Genomic DNA, 14,127 nt, shown 5'->3' with positions numbered 1-14,127 from the left:
TGCTGGAGGCGGCGGGATCCCTCCGCCGCGATGGGTCTGCCCCTGGGTAGCGAAGCAGGAAGTAAGGTGTCGGCAGCGCCGCGGCAGCCCGGCCCCGCGGCGGGACGAGGGGTGCCCGCTGCCCCCAGCGGCCCGCCGCCGGCCGTCAGCCGCCGTCTCCCGCCTCCCGCTCCGCTGAGACGCGGTCTCGCCGGCAGCCCCTCCTCTCAGGCCGGTGAGCGTAGCGCAGGTGCCAGGGCCACTGGCAGCGACCTGTCAGCGCCTGCCGCCGCGGCCGGGGCCGCGGGTCGGTGGGAGGCGGGCGAGTAGGTGCCGCGGAATCCCGGCGCTGCCGCCGCTGCATGCCGCAGAGCGGTGAAGCCGGGGCCGGCTCCCACCCGGAGGCTGACAGCGGCGCCGCGGGACGACACCGCGCCAGCCATGAGGCTGAACTGGGGAGTCCCCCCGCCGAGGGGCTGGAGATGACAGAGGGGTGTCGTGCGAAACCAGGGGAGCGCTGTTGGGGCGGAGGGTGATCGGGGCAGCAGGCGGCGGGAACTGCGGCCGGGCCTCCCTCAACCCCGGGGCATCGGAGGAGGAAAGTCTGCGCGGTATAAGCTCATTCTCACCAGGGAGGTTTCGTGCCCTATGCGGAGAAGGGCTGCCGTACCTGCCGCCGGATCTAAGGATGCTCCTGCACTTCGGATTCATTTGGAATTAAATTATCTGATAGAACGAGCCTTGTAGGAACTTGCTCTTATGGTCTTTGAGCTTTGCCACTGGGAATCTTAAATTATCTCCTTCCCACTCTCTCTTCCTCCCTTCCTTTCCTCCCTGCCTTTCCTTCCTGCCTTTCCTCCCTGCCTCTCTTTCTTCCTTTCCTCTCTTCCTCTCTTCCTACCCCCCTCCCTCTCTTTCCTGCCTGCATTCCTTTCCTCCCTCCCTCCCTTCCTCCCTCCTTTTCCCTCCTCCCTCCCTCCCTTCCTTCCCTCCATTCCCTTCTTCCCTTTCCCCCTTCCAACTTCCTCTCCTCCCTTCCTTCCTCCCTTACTTCTGACTTCCTCCTTCCCTTCTTCCATTCGTCTCAACTTCTGACTTCCTTTTCTACCTCCCTTTCTTCCCTCCTTTCCTTCCTTCCCTCCCTTCCTTCCTTCCTTCCTCCCTTCCTTCATTCCTTCCTTCCCTTCACTTCCCTGCCTCCCTTCCCTTCTCTTCCTTCCCTTCTCTCTTCCTCGCTTCCTCCCTTCCCTTCCTCCCTTCCCCCTTCCAACTTCCTCTCCTTCCTTCCTCCCTGCCTTACTTCTGACTTACTTCCTCCTTCCCTCCCTCTCAACTTCTGACTTCCTTTTCTACCTTCCTTCCCTCCCTTCCTTCCCTCCCTTCTCTCCTTCCCTTCTTCCCTCCCTCTCTCCGTTTTCTTCCCTCCCTCCCTTCCCCTCCTTTCCTCCTTCCCTCCCTTCCTTCCCTCCCTTCCTTCCCTCCCTCCCTCCCTCCCTCCCTTCCTTCCTTCCTTCCTTCCTTCCTTCCTTCCTTCCTCCCTCCCTCCCTCCCTCCTTCTCTCCCTCCCTCCCTCCCTCTCTCCCCTCCAAGTTCCTTCCTCTCTCCCTCCCATCCTCCTTTCTGAAAATGTTCCATTGCAGGGAAGGATTTTGCATTTCAGCACAGGTCTGTGATGCATACAGCTTAATGCAGCGCCCTGCTTAAGCTGATGGACCCAGGCAGACAAGTTACTCTAAGAAACCATGGCAGGGAAGAGAGAAACTGAACTAAGGGTGGTTATTGAGCCTACTTCTGCCTTCAGGGGAAAAAAAAAAGAAAGGCTTATATTTGGAGCAGAATTCAGCCTTACATTGCAATGCTTACCAGCAGCCTAATTTTCTTTTTATGGTCATGCTGGTTTCCTGGTTGCCTGACACTCCTGTTGGGCCACTGTTCTTAATAATGTAACCTTTTCTGAGATTGTGTTGATTTACAGTGGGGATTAGAGCAAGAGTGAAAAAGTAGGATATCACCCATGGGCTCTATTGTGCAGGATGCAAAGGTCTCGGTTGTTTAAAATGCGGAGAGAGAGGTTCTTTTCTCTTTTCCCTTTTCCCAGCTGGCTAGTCATTTTCTGATTTTATTTTTACTTGAGTGAAAAATACCATTCAGATATTGTAACTTCTCTGTGCTGAGCTACGCAAAATCTATGCTGAGTTTTGGATTCAATGGTTGGCTTGTTTGCTTGCTCGAGTCCTAAGTCATGTAAGCTATGTTGAAAATAGAATTAAAACCACAACTCAAATGTGCCTTGCCTCTGTTTGTTTTCTGAGTCCAGTCTGAAACCCAGAATAGCCCATATTACCTGTCATTTCCAAAATTACCTTTAAAAATAAGCAATGGAATTTAACACAATCTTCCTAGGGGTGTCTTGGCATCTCGACTTAACCAACTGATCAATACAAACAAATCTGTATTGAATCAGCATGATGCCACTTGATTTACCTGTAACATGCAGCTTTGTGCTGTAACTCTCAAAACAGAAAGAAGTGTATAATTTAAATGTGAACAAAGAATCATCAAGCAGCCTTTTGACATGCTATGTTACTGTGTCATAGCAACTTTAGCCAGCCAAAACTCTTCTGACTCAGCTAAACTATTAGCTGTGGCCAACATCTCACCATAACTTGGGAGGCTGGCTATAGCCACACTGTGTTCTTTGTCATTATCTTGCAATTGGAACTGTGTCAAGTTCTGGGGCCCCCAGTTCAAGAGGGACGTGGAACTGCTTGAGAGAGACCAGGGCAGAGCCACAAGGATGATGAAGGGAGTGGAACATCTCTGTTACAAGGACAGCCTGAGGGAGCTGGGGCTGTGCTGCCTGGAAAGGAGGCTGAGAGGTGCCCTCGTCAATGTTTATCAATATGTGCAGTGTGAGCGCCAGGAGCCAGGCTCTGCTGGGTGATGCCCAATGATAGGACAAGGGGCAATGGGTGGAAGATGAGGCATAGGAAGTTCCATGGAAACATGAGGAGGAATTTTTTCTCTGTGAGGGTGACAGAGCCTGGAACAGGCTGCCTAGAGGGGTTGTGGAGTCTGCCTCACTGGAGATATTCGAAACCCATCTGGATGTGTTCCTGTGTGATCTGCTCTAGGTGATCCTGCTCTGGCAGGAGGATTGGTCTGGATGAGCTTTCGAGGTCTCTTCCAGCCCCTCACATTCTGTGACTCTGAATTTCTTAATTGGTCTCCATCAAAAGCACAAAGCCTAAATTATATTCTCAGTTTTCCTGATCCTTCTAAACTTCAATTTTATCAAGCTTTAAGATTATCAGGCTTTCTGATTTTGAATCACTGAATCATTCACAAATCGTTATTTGCAGTATGAAACCTCCGAACAGTCCTACCGCCTCGTGATGCTGTTGAAGGACCTTTCGGCAACGTCCGCGGGTGCTGGGAGCGCTGGGCTGAGATCGTGGCCGGCCGAGCCTCCCGCTTGCTGCTGTCAGAAGAGGGAGACCTCGCTCTCTTCTCTGCTCACTGGCTTGCCTCGCCGAGTTGGTTCAGCGAGAAGACTACTGCTTCTCCTTTGAGTTCATTTCCTGCCATTTCGGTGAGCTCCTGGGAGATCACCTGGGCGCCGAGGACGGCACAAGCGGTCTGGGAGGGAGCTGGCGAGGCACCACTTGCAGTAGCAGCAAATGCCGGGGTGGCTCGTTGCCTGCTCTAGCCTCCCACCACTTAAAAAGAACAGAAAATAAGAAAATGTCGTAAGGTAATTGCCTTTACTTTGACAGTTTCTTTAGGGGTTTGGGGCTTTTTTTATATATTAATGAATTTTAATTTTTCTAAGTGGAGCTGTTTTAGAAATTAAAGAATTACTGACATTTGGAAGTGACAGAGGTCTCTGATTGTCCTCCCTGGTCCATTCCTTTGTGACACAGGAATGAAAATACTTATAAAGATAATGCTTACCAAACCCCTTAGTTCTCATTAGAAGGTTCTGTCTTGAACTTGTGGGCTTTCCAAGAAAGACAATGCTGAAGAAAACACAATATGACTGTGGCAGAAAGCAACACACTCTTGTTCAACAGCTGGAGTTGTTAAAATAAACCCCCTTAAAATTCCTTAATGAAGCACATTTATCTTACTGGTTAAAGCCACAGCAGCCAAAATCACAGAGTCACAGAATTTCAGGGGTTGGAAGTGACCTTGAAAGCTCATCCAGTCCAACCCCCCTGCCAGACCAGATCACACAGGAATACATCCAGGTGGGTTTTGAATATTTCCAGAGAGGGAGACTCCACAGCTCCCCATGGCAGCCTGTTCCAGTCTTCCATCTCTCTTGCAGTGAAAAATTCCTCCTCATGTTCACATGAAACTTCCTCTGCCTCAACTTCCACGCATTGCCCCTTGTCCTGTCATTGGGCATCACTGAGCAGGGAGGCCCCAGCCTTCTGGCACTTACCCTTCACATATTTATGAACATTAATGAGGTCACCCCTCAGTCTCCTTCTCTAAACCAAAGACCCCTTTCCGTGATCACTTTCCGTGATTCTGTGCTCCACAACCTCCCTGAAGGTGTTCAAGGCCAGGTTGGATGAGGCCTTGAGTGACCTGTTCTAGTGGGAGGTGTCCCTGCCTATGGCGGGGAGTTGGAACTGGATGAGCTTTGAGGTCCCTTCCAGCCTAAGCCATTCTATGATTCTATGATGATGCAGATTTAAAAAAATAGCTACTGCTATTAGTTGTGCTGATGAAATTGCTGATTGCTTGTTGGCTCAATGTTTGAATTTTATTTTCCATTGAAATTTGTGAGTTTTCCACATGACACTGCTGGTTCTTTCCCTGCTAAACATGTTTGGTATCACTGAATCCCTTGGATTTAGTCAGTCTCTTTCATGTTAGATAAAGAAGAAACACCGGGTCCTTACAGGAGTGACACTAGGAGAGTCAGAACAGTTAAACAAGCTAAAGATGTTTTCTGTGAAGACATTCCTTGTGCATGACAAGGGAAATAGCCATGGCATCCCACATTCTTGTAATGAAAAGAGTCAATGACAGCTGGCAATGGATTTGCTCAGGAATCAGCAACTGTAGCTCTGTCTTCAGGAAGCTGCCTCTGTGCTTTGTTCACAGGTAAGACCAGTGTGGTAGCCTGAGGGGTCCCAGGTCCCCCTTTAACAGACCCACAGGGACAGAGGCCCAGCCCAGGGGGATGGACCTGCTCATCCCAGGAGGTTGTGATATTGTTATTCTATTCCTTTTGCGGTATCACAGCTTAAAAGATAGTGCCTGACTCATCTCTCTGCCTTCTGCTCCCTGCTTCCTTGCTTCCACTTCCCTGAGCAATGTGCTCTTATCTTGGTTCCTGGGGAGTTGGTGGGCAGGGAGTTGAGCCACTGAGGCCTTGTAGGCCCAGCTGGGGGGGGTGGTTTCAGCCTACCTTAGGCCGACTGAGGGTGGAAGGGGTGGAGGATTCTAGAAAGCGAGTTTGGGCCTAGTGAGTCTTATTCTACCTGATTGCCTTTTGTATACATGCTCTTGTAAACAGAATTTCTCTTTAAAACTTTCAATCTGTGTGCAGTATCCTCATTCTTACTCCTGGAAAGGGGTAAGAGTTGTATGCTCGTGGCCCAAACAGGGACAATTAGCAACCTCTCTCTGGCCTTGATGCTCCTTGCCTTGATGTACATTCAAGCACAGTGTTTCCTCCTTTCAGGTGCTCTTCCCAGAGAGCTCAGGACACTGGGAACTTCCAGGATAAACCAGGTTGTGCTCTTTGGTGTCACTTCTTGCCAAATCCTTATCAAGTCAGGAAAAATGTCTGAGGTTGAGATGGAGCTGAATAATTTGTAACAGAAACACGTGAGGACCTATACTTCAAAGTACTGAGTACTTCTCTTTAGCTGCTCATTCCACCTGGATGAGGAGCAGGCCTGCGTCAGACAAACAGCATCCCAGCTTTGCTGATGTGAGTTGCCTCTAGTCCAGTGACATGGCTGCTCTGATACCAGAAGTGAGCAGCCTAATCTGATCTCAGACTGTGTTGCTGCTATTTGAGAACCAATACTGAAAGACTTTTATTTTTGATGGTTCACTTTCAGCCAGATCAGTTGGCTGATTGCACAGTACAAGGAATGGTGCAGAAAATGTGCTGAGGATAGAAGAGTATGAAAGCATGCTGCTGTCACTCAGATTGCTGGTGACAACCCTGTCTGTCTTTCCATGAAGGCTAAACCCAAAGTTAATTGCAATGGCTAAGGCCCTGCTGTTGCCTTTGCAAGTTACAGCCTCCAGCTCCATGGTTTTGCCTCCTGGCTGCACCCAACACTGACACTCACTGCTTCCCCAGGGAGCAAGATCACTTCCCAGTGCTGCCACAAACCCTTTGTAACTTTTCCCTGGAATTGCTTCACTGAGTCAGCCAGACAAGTAACAGAAAAGGAGGCAAGGTTGTGTGCCCAAGAACAGGACTTGCAGCTGTAACAGTTTGTCATCTCCATTGTCTCATCTAGCAGGTAAGATCTTTAAGAAGCTCAGCCTAGACAATGAACCCAAAAAAGAAAAGGCAGAAGTGAACCTGCATGGCTGTTTGCATCATGGTCAGCTCTGAAGTCCACAAGCACAGGCTTTCTCTCAACCTGAGCCTCAGGAATTTTTTAACAAAGCTTGGAGTTGCCTATGACTTAGTCACTGAGCTGCTCTGGGGGCTCTGCCCAGTGTTAGTGGAGACAGATGCTACTAGATGATGACTCCTCATGGTAGCCCTCAGCAAGACCCAGCTTGGATCTTCCTGCATTCTCCCTGCAGCTGGGCACACAAGAGATATGCTGCCATTTTGTAAGGATGCTCTGAAGCAAATTAAAGCCTGTGCAAGTGTTTGGGAATGTTTTGATGAATAAGTTAACAGGCACATTAGAAATAGTGACGACTCAGAGACTTTTTACAACAACACTATTACTGTTTAGCAACTGTGTGTGAGCCCTAGAGAGGAAAATGAGCTAGAGACATTGAGAGATCTAAAGGGGACATCCTGCTTCATTTGACTTGTGTCAGTTCCCTCTCCTTTTGGAAGAGTCATTTACATTATCATGCTGTCAGGAAGAATCTGTGGGCATGCAAGAAACACAATGACATGGACCATCTTGCAGAATCACGTCTTAGTGAGCAATGCTCCAGTCTGTGTGGTTGTTTTTTTTCACAAGCTGGAGAAGAGGAAATGTTTTATTTTATAAAATGCACTGACATATGTATTTATAAATGAACAAATATGTATAATACATACATGTTATGTAAATTACACATAATATAGACATATGTATAATAGATACATGTTATGTAAATTATACATATAATATGAATTACATCAAACTCTGCTATCTTTATAAAAACAGCAGAAGTGAAAATCCCATCCTTTCACTTTTTGATTAATTTCCAGATTTTAAGTTGATGGTGTGGTCTGAGCTATTCTAAACTGTAAAGCCACTCCCTCTGTTGCAGCTTTTTGTATAAGTAGATCTGCAAGGGTCTTGCAATCAAGGACCAGAAATGTCTCCATGGGCAAACTAGGGAACAGCAGTGGTCCAATGTCATCCAGGAAAGTAGCTGCAGTGGTAAAATATGAAAGTGAGCACCCTAAGCCTTCGCACTTTTTATGGGATTTCTTTCAGTGGTTTCTCAGCTTTCTGTTTCTTGCTCCTTGTTACAGAAACAAATTACTTCTATTGTTTTATGTAGAGTTGAATGTAATTTGCTGAAGGACTAACAAAGAAAACAACCATCCACATCTTCTGCTCTAAACTTTCCCATTTGGAATTGTAACCTGAATTTTTATACAAGTCTTGTAGCTTTATATACCAGCTTGCTCTCAGTGCTTGTTATTTATTTGTTCCTTACATATGTGAGAGTAGGCTTATATGCATTTTAAATACAAGGATACAGCTGCTACCATTTTTAAAAATACTATTAATTAACATAGAATTGTTGAGGTTGGAAAAGACCTCCAAGATCAAGTCCAACTTTTAACATAGCACAGACAAGTCCACCACTAAACATCACATCTACATGCCTTTTGAAATACCTCTAGGGATGATGATTCCCTGGGCAGCCTGTTCAATGCTTACCAACCCTCCCCGTGAAGAATTTTTTCCTAATTGCTGATTTAAACCTCTTCTGGAACAACTTAAGGCCATTTCCTCTTGTCCTATTGCCTCTTACTTGGGAGAAAAGACCAACATCTACCAACCTCCAGTCAGGTAGTTGTAGAGAGTGATAGGGTCTCCCCTGAGCTATGTCTAGGCTCATCTTGTATATCGATTATATATACAGCAAGCTCTGTTTGTAGTGTTCTAAGGCATTTTACATCATCAAATTTAAATCAGCTATGTCATTTCACATTTTTATACTGATGGAAATGCACTTACAGTAGAAGACAAGCACATGTACATTTCTGTGTTAGTGTTTTTTTGTTTAGTGGCCCCAAAACACTTAAGGAGGTAAGAGCTGGACTGAAAAACAGAAAGCAGAAAATGTGGTGGAATTACAACATAATTGCAGTGAGACAGAGAACTTCAAAGGACTCCTGTAAAGCAGGTTGACAAAATTAATAGTAAAGGAAAATCAATTTGGTCTATAGCTGAGACAGTTTTTATTCAGCAGCAGCTGATGTGCAGCAGATGACAATGAAATCCAGGGCTACATAAATATGCTGAGTCTTATAATACATTTTCTGATGGACAAATTTTGATTCCAGAGATGAAGAAACTGTCTCCATCCCATTCAAATGGCCCACAAGTCTCCAAACAAATTTGAAAGCTGGGAAATTAACCAGAGCATCTTCAAAACAATCTGCATGTAGTGCATCAGATGCAGGCTTAGGTCTATGGAACTAAAGGTCTCAGGCTTTCAGGTCTGTTCTGTTGAGAAGTGAGCTAATAGTGCAAATTAGGAATAATATTGTTTTCAGAGGGAAAAAAAAAAAAGAAAAACACTCTCTTCCTGGTTACTAATGTGTGGAATTTTGCTATGAGAGTCTACAAAGTTTTATTCTACCCATGTTTAGTACCAACTTTTCCTCAAGTATCTGAGATTTCCTTGGAAATCTACCAATGATGACTGGATAACCTGGGGACCAGAAGGCTCATCTTCCAGTCTGCAGTACCTACAGCATTGCTAGCTTGCTAGAAAATGCTGAAGTAATATGGGGAATCACATCTAGGGAGGAAAATGAGCTTCCTCAATTTGACATTTACTTTAGTTGATGTGTTGGTCTGCAGAATCCATTTGACTTTATTCAGAAATTCAAACGATGAGGAGGCATGAATTTGTATTTCTCTGGGTATTTATTTCACAGCTTCTATGTCCTCTTATCATGCAAATGTCTCCTCTAAACTCTCTTGGGACAGTTACAGCTCCATGGCTTTTCGTTTTCAGTCCCATGCCAGCTGACTAATCTAGCAGCTAGTGATTGAGACACTGATAATTCCTCTGCACCCCAGAGAGTGGCAAAGGAGATAATTATACACTGATTGTGTATCAGTTGAGGAAATCCCCAAATGAGGAGTTGTGGGTGCGTTTCACTTTCTTTGCATTACTTCAGTGATGTGCTGGGAACAAAGGAAGACAAGAAAATAAATTAATTCCTAATTACTCATACTAAGCCCTGGCCTTCTTAAAACATACTCAACCCAGGGAGCAAACCCAGGGCTGAGAGAAGCTTCTGCCAGACTTGTTTTAAGACTGCACCATTAGAGGCCATTCTTGCTGAAAACCTCTTGAGTCTGTGTTTAAGGAGCAGTCCTCTGAGGGGGTTCCTCCCCAATGATGTGCCAGTATTTTTCCCTTCCTATTAAAAGATCTGAAGATCCTGGACCTGTTTCATGCTTAAGCTCCAAGCATCTTTGTTGTCTCTCTGACCTTGCAATATAACAGGCTGGAAGCTTTTACTATCTGGCTTTCTGTAAGGCCAGTTTCACAATCAGGGTAATGTGGATTTCTCTGCTTCCCATTTCCACTTCTGCAATGTTTATTGCATTCAATTGTATGTCTGTTTTGGTGTTCATTTCTGCAGCTTCTGCCGACATCTCATGCAGTTCATCTTATCTGCAATTGCTATCTGCGCTCTAAATCAGCTCATCTCTTTTTATTAGTAATAGATCCAGTCACTTCATATTCTTGCATGGTCTCCAGAATGGTAATGTTTTGTTTTGCCAGCAAACAGAGATTTTAAGGTTGTGATAACCTATACGCTTGTCTGAGGGATGTGAAAATAATGTTATGAATCTCTCTTATGAAAACTGGGTTTTGCACAGCTTCAATAGTTTTCATCCACTGTAGGTGACTGCCTTCAACAAAGCGACGAGTAAAACCAATAGTGCTGCAATCATGTAGTTTATGTCTGATCACAGCTAATTGAACACAAAAATGCTCAGCATTTTTCCTTGGTTAGATACCACTGTGAAAACACTTTTCTTTACATTAGACACCCCACTGTGAAGACACTTTTCTTTACATTATCCTATGCTTTCTTTACTCCATTTTAACCTCTGTTTATACCTTGTTTCCTCTTCCTATTTTTTTTTCTGCTGACCTTCCACTACACATAAACATTCTTCATAAGGAAATCAGTGAGATATTTGCAGTTAATTTTTTATGTCTTGGATTTTGTTCCCAGTACATAATGATCCAGTTACATCTCAACTTGCGTGCTGTGACCCTGGCTTTCCACTCCTTCTCTCTACTGCCAACAAAGCAAGTTTACTTTCTAATAACTTAATGTACCTCCTTTTATCCTTAACTCTCTACAGATGCTTCCCTCCTCCTTCCTTGTTAATTCAAGGCTCTCTGCTTCCAAGAATCCTCTGCCTTGGATTTTGCCTGTCTGCTTCTGTGTTATTTTCTGCTCAGAGATAGAAGGTGACAGTTAGCCTCCTCTGTCCCCCTCCCATTCCTGAGCATCGCAGTAGAAAGACGCCAGCTTGCCTGAAAGGGACATTTAGCTCTGCTTGTAACCAGTTTTCGAGGCAGTCAGTGTTTTGAAAACTAGTTAGGCAGTTTTCCCAGTGTAGACATGCTCATAGAAGGACCATTAATTACTCAGCACAGGCTTAACCATGAGCAGAAAAAGGGAGCTTTTGTGTGATTGTCAAACCTTCCCCATTATTTGTATGTGTTGGTTTTGTATTTAATAGGATTACATGACTTCTTTGCTCTATATGCCAAAATGGATGGTTCCTTTTAGTAATAAAACAAAGCCAATAACGTGAAAGGAACCATGGCTCAAAAGCACAAACTTGACCTCTGATTGACCTTGACATTTACAGACTAAAAAGACCTTTTCTTTGAACAGGCAGAAGAAGTCAGGGAGCCAGCAAGAACCAGGAGAAAATGGTTTTGTTGCTTTCTGATTACACTGTTTAAACCAACATACTACATGGTTTACAATACTTCATTACAATGTATTAGGGCCTGGAGGTGATTTAGTGTCTGTTTATAACTGAGACTAATCTTGAAATAAACAAATGAATGTTTGGAAAATGGATGAAGCTGTTCTGCTGGAGACAGCATTAAATGCATCTCCAAAGAGTAAATCAAGACTGTACAGCACTTAAATGCTTTTTATTTCTACCTTCAGTTGTATTTCAGTAGTTTTATCTAACAAAATTAATCATGGTGCAGTAAAACAAAAGAATTCTGATTGGTTAGGACTGCCTAGCAGCCATACATTCTATACCAAATTCACAATTTAAAACAGTTTAGACCTTTAAAATCAGGGGAAAAGATAAACTAAAAAATGCTGTAGCATTACACTAGGCACCATGGTGATCTAAATTAAATCTGCTACAACCTGTTCTAACTTAAAATTGCTCTGTTGTGCGAATGAAGGGGAAAAGAAGAAGAGTTCATTCGCTTGTTCAAAGCATTTTCATATTCACAGATAAGTCTTTCATCCACCTTTGCTTGTTCCCATTTCCCCTATGCATCCCCCACAGTTGCACAGTTGCACATAAATGTGGTTTCAGATGGAGGCAGGAACTCTTCCTCCAGCAGTTAGGGGTCAGTTCTTGGCTTTGTCAGCAATGTCACAGAACAGTACCAGTGCAGTGTCCAGCAGCTCAGGACACCTTGAAGTGCCTCTGCATTGCTATAGGCAGGGACCTTAGTAGAGGTGGTTGCCCCATTTTTTTCTGCCAAAGGATGACTGCAGCTGTGCTTGTCCTGACATCCATCTCTGCAGGTGATTCCTCAGCCAATACGACTTCCCTCTCTCTCTTGCCACTCCTATCACCAAAGGCCCTACCCATGGCCCCCAGACACTTCACAGCACTTTCCTTGCTTCTAACGTGACTCATTCAAAAAACGTCTTGAATTTCCCCAAGTACCAGTCAGTAAACAGTTAAAGCCTCATTTGAGAGAGAGAAAATCAGAAGTCGGATGGCTGCTCCAGTCCCACCACCCACACCCTTCCGGTTGCAGACTGGAGCGAGTGGGAGCTAGTGAGGGCTAGGAGTGGAAACAGCAGCAGAGGACTTCTGCACTGCCATGCCTGTGCAGAGTATTGATTGCCACCTAGTGCAGCAAATATGGAAAAGCAAGATCTTTTTTCTTCTGTTGGAGACCAAAACTCCTGAAAAGACAGCCATCAAAGTGGTCGTGACTCAGAAGGTCCTCTTCTGTTGTGGCAATGCTGCTTAACCTACCCACTTCCACCATATCCTATACCCATTGAAACAGGTTTATCCCTCCGAACATTGACAACACACTTCACAAGTTTCTTCCAACAGTAACATAGCATACACAGTTACACTTGGGTGGCTACTTGTCTGTGTAACCACCTTCCTATCACTTTGTTTGCCACACAAACACTAGTGCAGAAGTCTCAATGATAAATAAGTTCGGTTAAGCTTGAAAAAATATTCAGCCACACAAAAGAAAGGCCTGCTAAGGGAAAGGTTGCAACACAAACATTGGCATCAGTGAATAAGTACGAGGGAAGGGCGTTAGCTACAAGACTTTCGAGTGGTGCTTGTACTCTCCTAGGTGTCAAATCTAACCATCCATGCACCACAAATGTAGGGCTCATAGACCATTTTGTCTTAACTCCTATGTTTAAATATACACTAGCAGTGCTCTGAATTTACAGTGCAAACAAATTAGATCAGGCACATGCTAGGGCATTTTTCCCTCTTTTCTCCCATGTTAATTTTTCTTTTCTCCTGTACAATTTATTACTGTTATCGTAGCTCCCATTAAATCTCTTTTAGAGGTCGGCGTTTTAATTTACCAGCTTGAGCTCTAAACTGTTGATATGTTACACTGCAGAAAGCAGTGAAATGATCATGGACTGAGTTTGCACTGTATTTTTTTCTGAGATGCTGTGTGATGAGAATAAATCATGCTGTCACACTGACGTGATCCACTAATGAAGATACACATCCACTTGCCCTGCTTTCTGATTGGATATTAAGTGAGAAACCTTTCTCCATCTTTTTTATTAATTTCCACTGCGGAAGAAGCCTTCTAATTCTCCACATTGGTTTGCTTAGCAGTATTGCTGTTGCCTAATGCAATAAAAATCAGTTATGTAACTGCCTTTGCTACACTTACAGAGAGCATTCACCAGACAGGAAGATGGCCACGGTATCTTTATGCTTTCCACGATGTCTCCTGTGTTCACTGTTATTATGCAATATGCTCTGATTTTAGTGTCTTTCTTTAATAATTTTTCTGGACATCATGTTTTGAACGTTATACATGTATGAGCTAAAATCAAGTAAAGGCAATGCAGGATAAAGAAATGAGATTATTCTAATTTATTGCTAAAAGCACTGATATTACAGCACTACTGCCTCCAAGGAACAAAGAATCGCCCACAGCTTGTCAAATAGTATTTTTAATACTCTAATTCTGAACTGAATTCTTAAAATAACCTGTGTTTGCAGATTGCTGTGTGCTCTTTTGTTCTGAATAATGTCTTCCTTAGCAAACTATGACTTATCAGTCCACCAAGTACTGAGTGTCATTGTTCACCTCATTCACAATTCATCTTTTAATTAACATTATCACAGGCAAAATTCTATTTCAGTCAGCATAATCTGTCATTGGAATTGGCAGTACAGGAATAAAAGAATTATCATCTGAATTTATCTGAAGACAATGTAGGAGATA

At 44.4% G+C, this 14,127-nt stretch overlaps 1 long non-coding RNA gene across 1 annotated transcript; it reads left to right on the top strand.

Annotated features, from left to right (window-relative positions):
* The first annotated feature begins 7 nt into the window (after positions 1-7).
* On the top strand, positions 8-3,856 carry LOC135186587 (uncharacterized). Its single transcript, XR_010307045.1, has 2 exons — positions 8-214; positions 3,342-3,856. It is a non-coding gene; the product is annotated as an uncharacterized LOC135186587 (long non-coding RNA).
* The last annotated feature ends 10,271 nt before the right edge of the window (positions 3,857-14,127 follow it).

The sequence above is a fragment of the Pogoniulus pusillus genome, chromosome 25, assembly GCF_015220805.1.
Source record: "Pogoniulus pusillus isolate bPogPus1 chromosome 25, bPogPus1.pri, whole genome shotgun sequence".
Taxonomy (NCBI): Eukaryota; Metazoa; Chordata; class Aves; order Piciformes; family Lybiidae; genus Pogoniulus; species Pogoniulus pusillus.
The sequence above is the reverse complement of the archived record's forward strand: the minus strand, read 5'-3'. Positions and strand labels throughout refer to the sequence as shown.